Here is an 11,175-nt window from a genome sequence, read left to right as displayed (position 1 = left end):
AACTCTGTCATTTCAATGGTGTAGCACCAGATGTGCTGTAACGCACATCTAATTCCATTTTATAAAGTTTTGGGGTTTGCTTTACTTCAGAAAGTACCCAGATGATATTACCCATGAAGACTTAAGCACCCCCATGTGATAACAGGTGAATAATACTCCCTGTCCCTGTAAATTCTTGTACCACTCAGAATTACAGACATGCTATCAAATTATTTATTTAAGTTCCCCTGTAATTACTTTTTCTTGGTAATACTTATAGCTAAGGAGGTTTCTGGGAAATATACTTGAGTCTGATCAGCCAGGGCTATGCAGAAGCTGCTTTTCTCTCCTGGAAGAGTGTGTTAGCCAGCCAGCTGTGTGTCCATAGCTAAATGGATATCCCAACAGACAGACAGACAGACAGACAGACAGACCACCAGTTCATGGGGATTGACTTTTCTTCTACTTGGAATGGGACAGATCAAAACTGGTTACAATTAAATAAAGTAGAAAGGTTTTAAGAGAGGGAAAGGATCAGACACCTGTGGTTCTTGGGCTAAAATGTTGCTCTGCTTAAGGGAAATTGCAAATCCTTGCCTATTTAAAATGCTATTTATCATCTTACACAAGGCTGAGGATATCCCAGTTGCCAAATTTCAGCACATCAGTCATTTGTTTTCCTTGGAAGATTATTTGACACAGAAACTTTTTTCCTTAAAGTTTCTAATTATTGATTTCATAATCATGGACACCCTCCAAGTGTCTTTCCACTCTTCAGCCCCAAGGAGAGCAAGAGAACAAACAAGTGACTGTAATGAAGTGATGGCTCACACCTCCATCCCCAGATAGAATTGGCAGGATTTCTTTTAATGCTCAGCACTGACAAAGACCTTTTGGAAATGCAGTTTTCCTTCAACAGAACTTGGCAGTTCACAACCCTTAATTCACCAGCTGTCTTCTGATTTTTGCCTGCAGTTCTCTCCAGTCTTGTGTAACATTCACAAACTCTTCTTGCAGAAGGTTGTAAGTGGATCAATTAACATCTAGCTAAGTAAATCCAATTGTTAAAAGCTATTATTATTGCAATCAAACAGACAGCTTTTCCCCTTTGGGTCATTTGGTACTAGGGCAAATTTAGCACCACACTAATAACTAATGGCTTATCAAGCAGAAGCAATGTAACCTGCTGCTAATTATGGAGGAAAGGCAAGCCCACAAAGCACTTCCACAGCTCATGGGTGGAAAATACAGAAACTTCAGAAATGTTTAACTTTCAATAGATTCTCTTCAAATCATCTCAATTGCTTGTCATTATAATTGTAACCTCTTTTCTCAGTGCAGCAACCCTTTCCCTTGGAAAAGGAAATTATGTTCATCCACTGCTTCCACGACAATGCTTTCCAATTAATGTGTGTAAAAATTAACCACGCTGTTTCCATGAACCTTTAACTACTGTTATCATGAAATGTAATTTAAAACTTCCTCCATAAAATAGATACTTACCGAATCACAATAGAATTCAACAATTATTTGACAAACATCTGCCTCCCTATTTCATAACTACGTAGTAACCAAGACCTTCACAGGGAATTCATATCCAGATTTGCTTGTGATTCAAGAATCAAACTTCATATTGATTTTCTTGATCTTCAACAGAATTTCATCCATGGTTTGCCAATATCCACTCTGTATTTCTACAGAACTGCAATACCTTCAGATAATGGACATTTTATGTTTTGTTAGTGCCAACAGAAGCAGTGTGAATGGAAAGTTTAAACAAAGCAGACTGTTCCCATTGTTGAGAAAACACTTTTTTCCTTAGGTGAACCTGCATTTAGGTCCTTTGCAATGTAATTCCTCCCACCAAACAGCCATTCTCTGTTTTGTCCATGCCACTCAGGTTTTCTTTACCCCTTCCAGGATATAAACTTGGCTGGTCCCATCTCTTATCAGCTCAGCCATGGAAACCAGAACTGAAAGGAGAATTGGGGTTCCAGTCCCCATTTGTGCAACAGTCCAGCTCTGGAGGCTGGGGAGGAGCTCCTTGGGATAATCTGTGTCACACTTTGATTGTAAAATAAACAAGGAATGGCAAAGTTCTCACATCGGATTCCCAGAGTGTCCCATGGGACTGAGCTCTGGGGCACAGCAGAGCCCTGGTGTGCCATGGATCCACTTCCAGCAATTTCCCTGTCATTTCCTTGGCTCTCCTCTAGGAAATTTGACAGTAAAAAGCAAGAGTTCACCACTGCCACATTAATAAAACTCCCTAGAATGTATCATTCTGTATTATAATCTCATTTGGACAGCCTCATCTGTAACCACAGAACAGATTCCCAGCTATTCTTCCTTTCACCCTCTAATTTGTCTTGGATTATTACCTAAGTGGTACAGCTATTTCTAGTTTAAGAAGTTTTTTTTTCACCTCAAAGCAAATGTTTGTTTAAATAATTTGCTCCTGTCTAGCAAAAATGCACACAAAAGTAGAGTCCCTTCAGTACCACGTATTTTATTACCAGGGCAAGCTTTTTCTCTATATTAGTAGCTAATAATAACAATCCACGCTGAACAATTAAGCAAAATAGTATTTCAGTTCTTCACCTAACCCTTCAATAAGACTGCCTGGCAATTAAGTTTCTGCACCATGGAGGCGAAATAAAATCCCCCCTTTCAATGGCAACATTCTTATTAAAGGAAGGGAGGAAAGAGGGATAGAAATCAGGCTGTGATTATTGACTGTACACTTATTTACATAACAAGAGACCATTTGTCTTGTGGTACACCCCAATCGTAGTGCTGAGCAAATAAAAGGTCAATATTGTGACAAGAGCACTCCAAATTTAAAATATTTTATTTAAATGTTCAGCTATTTGGCATTTCCAGACTGGAGCAGAAGCATGAGCAGTTATCTGTGTGCCCATCAGCATTGCAGAGCAGCAAACATTTAAAACTTGTGTGTGCAAGTGCAGAACAGGTGGTTACACAGCCCATGGTCATCAGCAGCACATTGCAAAGTCCTTTAAATGGTTTTAGCCTCACTCCCAGGGCTTTCTTGTGCCTGTTTGTTGTGCCTTTCTTTCCCCTTCCAGCTACAAAAGGCAGCAGTGCAGAAGAGCAGAGGTGAAACACAAGGAGTGATGAAGCCTTAATGCAAACTTGTGCAGAAGTTTGGAGTTAAGCAGAAAGGTTCCTCTCCATCCTGATGTTCCCACTGAATTTTTCTCTCATGCAAGTCAGGATTTACTACAAAAAAGAAAGGGTTTATAACACAGTGCAGTCACCATTGTAATTTGGTGAGGCTTAGAACCACAGCACATGGGGAGAACTCACTGGAATTTAACATTCCATCAAGCACAACAAGACTCACAGCAGTTCCTTGCTCCCCTTCTCTAATTTGAAATCACCATGATCTGAGTTACATTTTCTTACCAAGGCACTGATGCTTTTCATCCATAATCATTCCAATTTCCAGCACTTCTCTCCAGCTTGGCATGCTAAGGGCATGCAGAGGAGGTTAACAAACTCAATAGAACTTCTGTGGAGGGACTGTGTGATCCCTCACCCATCCTGGCACCAAACATGCTGCCATTCTTGGTGCTGGCATTTCCAAGGTTATTTTTGTAGAGTGTAAGAGCCAAAATGAGAGATGTGGGCCTCCAGGCAGCTCTTCAAAATGCAGTTTATTGTATACAAAATGCAGTTTATTGTATACAAAATGCAGTTTATTCCATCCAAGAGGTTACAGCACCCACTCTGTGGGTGACAGAGCTGTGCCTACAGCTGTCAGCTCCAGCTGCAGGCAGGCCTGGAGACCCTTTGGTTTTTGTTACAATGCATTATATACTTTACTTTTGGTTACAGTGCATTATATACTTTTCTTTGCTGAGCATCTTAATATAGTAGAACCAATCCATACCTTAACTATTATCTATAGCCTGTCATAACTACTGTAATTACCATATTCATGTTACTGTTCTACCATCACTAAAAGTCAGTACATTACAGTTTAAGCTAGAAGTTGTTATTCAGTTTTCTTGCAGTGGAAAATTCTGAGACCTTTTTTCTACTTGCCACATTGGCAGGCTTGTTTGCCTGTGCCATCTTTCTGTTTGGTAAAAACATCTTCTTGTTCAAGGTGGGTTTATCTTTTGTTCTAAGCCATAAAACCCCCTTCTAACTAACACACCCTTTGCCTCCTTGGTTATCCAGTAAAACTGGCTCAGCAATTCTTTTCTTCTATATCAAAACTTGCTTCCATCTCTATTCCTTCATCAGACTCCACATTTAAAAATCTTTCAGCTAAGCACACATATCTGTGAGACTTTCTTGTCAAACTTTCATCCTTCCTAACAGCAGAGGAAAATGAGAGAAAATTGCCTTTTTATTTGTGTTACAACAGCACAGAAAGAACTTGCTCAGGCACAGCAGTGAGCAGCTCCTCCACACACCCAGCTTTGGGTACAGCAAGGTAAAGCAGTCTCTGCATTGCCACACTGATGCCAATGCTCATCAGAGACACTTAATTACTCAGGACAGTCCTTATGGGCAGCTCATGCTCTGAAGCAGCCCTGGCTGGAAAGCCAAGCCATCACTGCTGCTCCATTCCAACATTATTGGAATGTGTTCATTATTTCAGCGACAAACACAGACACCCGGTTCCTCTTTGCAGCTGGTAATAAATTCCAACTCTGAAAGAATTGCTTGGGAGTTTTAGCCCTGTTATACCTAAAGAAGCAGCCCAAGGCACAGAGCAGGCTGTCCCAGCAGTAACTCATCATCATCCCAGCCTTGCCTGGGCTCAGCCTCAGACACGGGGGCTGCAGGAGCCAGACAAACAGGAGCTGCACACGAGGTTTCACACCTCAACATGATGCAGAATCCGGTGATTCATCCCCTATCAAGCCAAACAAAAAAGAAGTAGAACATCAGAGTTGCCTAGCAAAATAACCTGTGAACAGTCCAGTTCCACCTCCTTATGGACTAAAAGCCCAAAAATCCCACTGGAAGCTTTCCTTGTCATCTTTTGCGCAATTGAACACAAGGAAAATGTCTCCCAAACACAGATGCAGAATTATTACAGATAATATTTCTTTTCAACTCTTTAAAATGTATTTTTCTCTCCCAGCAAGTCCACCTTGTAGACATTTGAATTATCACATCACACAAAATCCCATTTCTGGTTCCACCTCTCAGCATGGAACCATCTATTTTTGACTGCCTTTCCAAATGTATTTTGGGAACCAAAGAAACAAGGACGTACTCAAACTGCTGAAGGTCACTCAAAAACCTTACCAGGTGCTTAACTTTGAGTTAAAATTAACAGTTTAAAAGCACCTAATTTGCTTGAAAATCCTGTGGATATTTTTGGGAGAGCCTTTTTGCCTTTTCAGACGCAAAAAAAATGCTTTGAAAATCTGATTAATGTCATGCGGTACTTCCCACTGCAGCTTGTGTAACTTCAGGGACATTTAGATCCTTCTCAGTCATGTACTCCCCTGGAGTGATTGGTTTTCAGGACCCATTAGACACTAGAAATTTGAAATGGGAATGTCCAAATCTTAGTCAAGTGAAGGTAAACGTAGAACAGATCCCCAGACAAGTAATTTTGTTCTTCTCTTAAGTCCCCCCTGCACAATGAAAAGGGAAAAAAGGCCTCACAACAGCAAAATTATCAATAACGAATAAGAACAGCTTTCAATCAATCACAGGGATGACCAAGGGTTCATTGCAGCTCATCTCTGAAGCATCAAGCCTCAGGACACTGGATCATGAGGACAAGAATAAATGTATTAGGTATGCACAGAAAAGGGGCCTTTTCATAAGAGATATTTCTTTGTGAAGTAAAGCTCCTCCTGGATCCACTACAACTCTTTTTGGAGTGCATTTTGTTTCGTTGTGCAGCAGATGTGATCCACCAGACAAAGAATAATTGTTGATGGAACAGCTGGAGAGAACAAGATTTTTCTTTTTCCATATTCCCTTTTTAGTGGAAGTACCCCTTAATTTTATAAAATTCAGGTTTTTAAAGATGTACCACGGGTCATTTTGGTGCTTATTTGCTTATAATTTTGTCCTTTCACAATGAAAGTACTTTCTGAAATAATACTTTTTGATTATTCTTTATCTTTTGACAGGACAATAAAACCACTTGAAATTTTGCCAAGGATTTCAAAAGTAGATATTTCCATGTTTAAGACTGATTAATTAACTTCCCTGTTAAGATTAATGCAAATATGTTTCCTTGTCCTATTTAAATATCTAAATTCAACCTACTGTCTACATTGCAAATGCCCTTGAATGGATTCTGCAAGGGACTGAGATCTCTGCCTTGATATGGGAGCTATAAAAGCACAGTGCTATCACTGACAGGAAGAAAAAAGCTGTGTTGATGTGCTGAGGAGATAAAAGGGAGATTAGCCAGCAGCTGCTGGTCAGACACTAATGAAAATGTATTAATGGGAGGAAAAGGAACAGTCTTGGGCTGCTTTTGATGAATCTAAACTTCTAACGCATCCAATTAGGGACTGGCTCTGGGAAGTGTGTGTGCAACAGCCACCAGGGAAAGGCTGTGATGATGATGATGATGATGATGATGATGGGATGTGTTCTTTGAAACTCCAGCTACAGCTGATTTCCAGGCAGCCCCAGAGCCCTGAGCTGTGAGGGAAGGCTCTGTTGGGCAGAGATGGTGTCCTGGGCTGACTATATGATGCTTTTATCCCCAATCACCTTGTTCTGTTTATGCTGAATAATAAGTTTTGCACCTTTAGGACTTGTTCTAGAGAGTGAAGGGGGGAGAGAGAAGCAGCAGTTTGTTTTCAGACACTGCACTCACTCCTCCACATTCCTGCTCCTGCACTGTGCTGTCTGCGGATGGACAGACAGCGGGACAGAGCTCTCCTTTGCTTTTAGTTAGTTTAGCTAGCTGAGGCAGAGAAGCTCCCTGGACTGTGGGGTTTTTTCCCTTTTCTTTGGCCCTGTTTAACCTGCTCTGGATGAACACCCAGGGGAGCACCGGCAGCTGCACCTGTGGCCACCGGGCCGGGCCTGGCCTGGACATTTCCAGCACTGAGGGACTGATCAGAGCCCGAGTGAGCTGAGCTGCAACCCAGGGAGGGACTGTCTCAGTTTGTCATCTCTTTTGGAGCAGCAAGGGGTTCTATTGTTTAATATTGTTTTGGTTTTATTGTTTAATAAACAGGTTTTTCCCACTTTTCTCCAAGGAGGTATTTTCTCCCGGACCGGTTGGCAGAAGGGGCCGATTGAATCTGCCTTCCTAGAGGAGCCCCCTTGGGGGTTTTCTCCAAAATTTGCTCTGAACCAGGACAGATGGCAAATCAACCTTGGGAGGGCACCAGGAGCTCATTCCAAGGGGAGCATGCACCAGGCTCCGTCCCCAGCTCTGCTTCCAGGGCTCCCAGCCCTCCCAGCCACACTGCCCTTGGTCACTGCCACTGCTGCTGTGTGACCGTGTTCAGAGGGGTCTGAGGGTGAGGGAAGAGACGAGGATCTGACTCCATGTTTCAGAAGGCTTGATTTATTATTTTATGATATATATTACATTAAAACTACACTAAAAGAATAGAAGAAAGGATTTCATCAGAAGGCTGGCTAAGAATAGAATAGGAAAGAATGATAACAAAGGCTCTGTCTCAGACTGAGAGTCTGAGCCAGCTGACTGTGATTGGCCATTAATTAGAAACAACCACATGAGACCAATCCCAGATGCACCTGTTGCATTCCACAGCAGCAGATAACCATTGTTTACATTTTGTTCCTGAGGCTTCCCAGCTTCTCAGGAGGAAAAATCCTAAGGAAAGGATTTTTCATAAAAGATGTCTGTGACACTGCTTGAACCCTTAGCACTGCACTCAAGATGCAGCTGTAGCAGTCACCAGGAGAAAAAGGAGTAATGTTTTCCCCTTATGCTGAATTTTTTCATTTTTTCGACCTTAAAATGCCCCTAGTTTCAATCCCCTGATAGCAGAGCTAATTCATGCAGCCGTGCTCTCCCCAAAAGTTCTCCCCATCTTTCAGCTGGCAAGCCATGGAGCACAGCACCCTGATAACCAAGACTCCTCTTTTCCCTGGCAGGATTGTCTTTCACCGGCAACAAAGGCCGTGATAAACATCACTCTCACAGATATATAGCTTACTGCAACGACTGTGCTTTATGTTTGGCAAGTTAGGAAAAACTGCCGTTATCTATATTTTTACAAGCAACACATTTCATTTCAGCACAGGACTTTGTTTTCCCACTGCCATGAAGAGAAACTCCTCATGAGGTGCTAATGGTGCTGAGAAAATACTGCCCAGCACAAAAACTCCTTTTTCATGGCAGAATTCAGAGCTGACACTTCCCTTGTGCTGTTCCCACACTCCTGGCAGCCTGTGTCCTGTCATGAGCATTGTATCCATATTGGGTTTTGCTCTGACCAAACCCCAGATCACCTGGAAATTTCCATAAAATCATGATAGAGCCAAAAACTACAGTAACTATAACCTCAAATGCAGTCTAAAAGGGGCAGGTGGGGAAAATCTCTAGAGACCAGAGTGGACACTTCCACGTTGCACTAAATAGCAAATAGTTTTAGCAAGACAGAGGTAACCGTGGTTGTTCTGCCTTCTCCATCCAGCTTTCGTAAGTTCCTTTTGGAATTATTCTAGGCAAGCTGTTTTCCTTCCTTCCCTTCCTTTCCTTCCTTTCCTTCCTTTCCTTCCTTCCTTCCTTTTCTTGTTATATAAAAAATTCACTTGTGTGAAGGAAAGAAAAGTTCTGCAGTTTCTCTCTGAAGCTTTTAATGTAAATTGGTGCCACATGGACTTTGGGTGTCAAACCCCCTCCACATTACAGTAGCCCTCCTTATCAATTGATTGATTTTTTTTTTTTTTTTACACATATAAACTGGAGAAACACATCATGAATATTACTCTGAACTTCTGGGGAATTCTTTCATAATCTGAGATTATATTTAAGTCTCAGGTTTTCAAGTTTCAGTCATTTTTCTCTTTTCTTTTACTCTTTTGGTGAAACACAGCTTGCCATTCTCATATAGCTATAGATATATAGATATATAAATATATAGATATAGAGAGATAGATATATAGAGAGACAAATATATAGAGAGATAGGTAAATCTCTATCTAAATCTATAAATTTTCATCTGAAATACGTAATTTAAAAAACTTTACTTTCTCTTTTATCTTCTTCTATATTCAATATACTTGGTACATTTTACTGAAAAGTGAAATTACCATATTTATCAATTCCTTATTTCAGTTCAGTTTTCCAGTGGCAATGTCAATAAATCAGATATAAATGCTCCTTCCCCTGCTTTGCATGCATGTGCATCCAGTAACTGAAACCACCTGGCATCCCTGCTGCTAAGAACCAATCCTGTCATGTGTCTGGGAGAAACCTTAACTTCAGCAATGTATCTTGGAGAAATCCTAATTTCAGCAACGTGTCTTGGTTTGTCTTGCTTGGCCCATGCCCAGGAGCTGATGGATTGCACTCATGCCTCAGGAGCCAGCTTGCAGTGTCACATGTGCTGCATTTTAACAACTCTGAGTGGACAAACTGCAGACAATATCAGGATTTTTCAACTTAGTTTTTTTTTTTTTTTTTTAATATTCAATTTTCATCCTAAGTACTATTTCTATCAAACAGTTGCCAACTTAGAGCCAGGAATTCACCCAAAGATCAGACAGATATCTAGATGCTGCTGTTAGTACAAAAATTTATTTTCCAATGTTCCAGGATGCCTTGGAGAGCTGCTCCTGTTTATTCCTCACACAGGGTGTGGTAGAAGAAAGCCAGAGCCTTTCCCACAGAAGGGATGCTGCTGTGGGGCTGGAGATGCAGGCAGAGAATTAACCATAGAGTGCTGTGAGAGGAGCAGATGAATGAGATTTACTGCACTGAGCATCCCCTAATTAACAGGAAATAATGACCTGAGTTCTGAGAGGTGCAGCAGCACAGGGTGAGGGTGCTCACAGTCACCCTGACTTGCTGCTGCCTCTCTGAGCTGGAATTTTTTTCTGCCTGAAGCACTAAAAGGGATTTATGGCAAAAAGAAAGCAGAAACAGATACATCACCTGTGCAGGAGTTTTCCTGGGGAGGGGTAACAGCTCTGAGCTGCCCTGCACTGGGTGCAGCACAGAGAAGGAACACAGGCTCAGTGTTGCTGAGGATTTCCATCAGTAGCTCTGGAGCCAGCTCACAGCCCTGGAACTCTGCCCTAAAGTCCTTGATTTACCACAAGAATGGTTCTCACCTTTTTCTAAATGGCTACAGTGAACCCAAAATTGGGCACTGATTGTAACAGCTGATACACTTCTCTTCATCAGGATTCTGGAACTGGAAGCAAAACCTTTCTATCGTTGAATTCTATCACTTAATGAGTTATGTGGAAATTTGAGGTCTTAGATATTTGAAAGTATCTCTAAAAGTGTTATTCAGATGAGGTAAAGAGGACTGTTTCTGTCTGACAAAACAAATATTTAAAATATTCTTCTAATGGATGAGAGACCCTGCATTAAAATGACATTTCAGCTTTTATGTCAGGCATGAACAAGCCAAAGGAGGTACACAAATACTAAATTGTTGTGGAAGTATCCAAATAAACCCCTCAGACTTCTTTCTATAGATTCTTCTAATTCAAAATCCATCATCAGTATTCCAGTTCAATGTCTAAGTAATACAACCTTTATCTGACAAAGATAAGAAGTGGCAGTTGCAATTACAAAACTTTGCCACAGAATACATACAATTAAGGTATAGATTACAGTTACAGATATTAATGGATAGTTCATGCAGGGAATTCACGTCCTGAAAAAACCTTTTCAGGGAAAATTGAAGCAGCCTTGATGGCAATGACAAAGCACTTGGAGGGGTTCAGATTTTCCATCCATGCTGGAGTTGGCCCAGAGGGAAGCAGGCTTTAGTGCAGAAGGTAAAGGGTTCTGCTCATGGTTGCTCTGCCTGGTGGCTTCTTCCATGACCTTGGCCAAACCATGTTGTCTCCTCAGTTTTTTGATTTCACAAAGGCTGATGATTTTTATCTGCTTCCTCGAACCCTGAATAAAGAGCTTTGAACAAGTGCTCAGGAGAACCAATAAACAAATAAATTCACTATTCCCCATTCCCCATTTGAGTATGTTGAAAATCAAGGTCGGTCAGTTTTATCCACTGG

Source organism: Ammospiza caudacuta, chromosome 11, assembly GCF_027887145.1.
Source record: "Ammospiza caudacuta isolate bAmmCau1 chromosome 11, bAmmCau1.pri, whole genome shotgun sequence".
Taxonomy (NCBI): Eukaryota; Metazoa; Chordata; class Aves; order Passeriformes; family Passerellidae; genus Ammospiza; species Ammospiza caudacuta.
This window is presented reverse-complemented; position numbering follows the sequence as displayed.